The 2,505-nt window shown below is 49.6% G+C and overlaps 1 pseudogene; it reads right to left on the reverse strand.

Moving 5' to 3' along the window:
- Window positions 1-648: 648 nt before the first annotated feature.
- LOC133496847 (protein Jade-1-like) lies at window positions 649-2,050 on the reverse strand (annotated as a pseudogene).
- Between the last annotated feature and the right edge of the window lie 455 nt (window positions 2,051-2,505).

The following is a 2,505-nucleotide window of genomic DNA, read 5'->3' on the forward strand; positions in this document are numbered from 1 at the left end:
ATACACAGGTAAACAGTCCAAATAAGGCAGTGGCAAAAAACATGGGGTAACAGGCAAGGTTCAAAATCATGAAAACGTGTTTGAATTACTTCTAGGCAAAAACAAAACTTGAGTTGGCTGTAGTGGCACAAAACGCTGGCCATGACAGCAAAGCAGATATCTAAAAAGAGGCTCATATACTCATTCAGACTACTGCAGTCTCGAGCACAACAAATTGGCCAATGAGAGTGACAAACTCAAGGGTTATATGCCTGGCCTAAGAGATACTTTTCACTGACATCATGCCAACCACGTGTTTTTTGTTTACAACGCCATTTTGGACAGCAAGATCGTGTCTACATATCATGACTAGGAAACGATAAGTGTATACTGTAATGTTTTGGCTATAGTTACCGTTTGATCTTTTATCTTGAAAGTCCTTTGACAAACGAACACTGTAACCAGAGGCGATTAAGGCTGTCAGGTTTAAAAAGCTTGACTCTCTATTAAAAGACGGCGAACAGACAAGGCTTCAAGTTTTACTTGCTGCAAGAGGAGCGACAGGACCTCTCCCTGCTTCCAACCAAGTCCAACTCGTGTCCCCTTGCAGCTTCTTTTTATTCATGTCAATCACATGATGAGCGTATGTATGTGTATGTGTGTGTGACTCTTTGATTGATTACATCTGCCTGATTGATTTTCAACAGCTGGTTGAAGTTAACTTTGCGCTACAGCTTCCAGTACTGGTACAGAAAGTCAACTGTCTCGGATGCCATCTTGAGGTGATGGCCCACTTCCTCGGCATCCACAAACTGGTAGAAGACCTTCTCCAACTCTAGCAATTTCATGTTGCGGACATTGACACGCTTTTCCTGCGGGTCACATTGATAAACAGACACAAGGATCACTGCAACGGGGAGGGGGACGACGAGGTGAAAGGGATGAGGCCGAGGACGGCCGTGTCCTCTTCATTGTCCCCTCTAACCCTTCCTCTCACTTTGCCCTTTTTGCTCCCGACTCTTTCCTCATTTTCAACTTCAGTGGTGGAGTCCCACTCTACAGTCACTGCCCTTAAGGCCCGAGTGCTTGGGCCAGTAGTACTTGAACTTGACTTTGTCGTTCTGGGTGATGATGGTCATCTCCAGGCCACAGTGGAGGCCGCAAGTCACGTGGAAGGCAATGCGGCAGTTTTTGGCAGAGCACTGGATGCTGGATCCCATCTTTTCTTTACACAGGCAGCATTTGAGCACCCACCTGTTGCTGGGAATGTGGGACACGTTGGTGACGGGCTCCATCTTCTCCGGTTTCCCATTACTCATCTCTGGGATCCACAAGGCACAGTTGACATGGACCCACTTTGTTCCACTGCGGGTGGGCTTGATAGCATCGCCCTTCTTCGGGCACAACTGGCACTTTGGCAGGATATCTAAGGTGCATATCCGACACAGCCAGCTGCTCTTTGGGAGTTTTTGTATGCCGTAACATACCTGGTGGATGCAGACACACTTGTTGCAGAGCACCATCTAATTGTTGTGGGGAACTGGCATGTCGCACACCACATTCTCGTTGTACTCGATGCCAAGGCCCTACTGTGTCTCGGTAGTGTGTGTCATGTTGTTATGACAACGGCGCTCAAACTCCTCCAAGGAGCACTCCCTGGCGAATTCATCCAGTCGCAAGGCCCAACCTTGCAAACTCGTCGTTGATGACCTGAAGCCCAGTGACGTGTTCCTCGTTGAGGTCGTAGTGACACATGCCCTCCGCCAAAGTTTTCATGTCCACATAACTGAGGGGCACGGTGGCAGACCTGTGGATTAACTTCTCGGGCCTGACGAACATGAGTTCCTTGCTTTTGTCGGTTAGCGCCCGGGCCATGGGCTCCGGGATGGAGTACGGGGTAACGGGCACCTGGACACCCTTTTTCCCGCTTCTGCTTCCATGGATCCCAAGGACGTAGTAATCCTCTGCGTTGAGCTGGTACAAGTTGTGCACCTTCATGGTGGTGATCAGGTCCGTCCTGAAGACCTCAGATGGTGCTGTCTGCATCTTTCCTGGCCTGGGATGACGTCTGGGACCAGTATGTGGAATTGCTGGTATTGTCAGACTCATCGCTACTGCAGACTTCTTTTCATGGCGGGGCGTCTGAGTAGTTCCAGCTTCACCACACTTATTGATTTGTCATTGGTTGTCCATGGAGGGACACCATCTTCACATACGAGTACCAGACGTTGGTGTCCATTGGAGAGGTGGGATTGTCCTTGCTCCATGATGATTCATGTCCATAGATCCAGTGACAAACACGTACAGTCCCAGACTGGCTTGTGCGGAGGAGCCATGCTCCGATCAGCAAAAAGGCCAGTAGTCCCAATAGTGGCTCTCCTTTATCTAACATGCTCAAGCGCGGATCAGCTGAATTCTTCACCGGTTTGAGACCAGGGCAGCCTATTGCTACCCCACCCTTTGTAGCCAGACGTCCACGGCTACTCGTCATTGAATGAAAAGGGAGCCACAGGCGCACAGTGGGAC

This window comes from Syngnathoides biaculeatus, chromosome 23 (genome assembly GCF_019802595.1).
Source record: "Syngnathoides biaculeatus isolate LvHL_M chromosome 23, ASM1980259v1, whole genome shotgun sequence".
Lineage (NCBI taxonomy): Eukaryota > Metazoa > Chordata > Actinopteri > Syngnathiformes > Syngnathidae > Syngnathoides > Syngnathoides biaculeatus.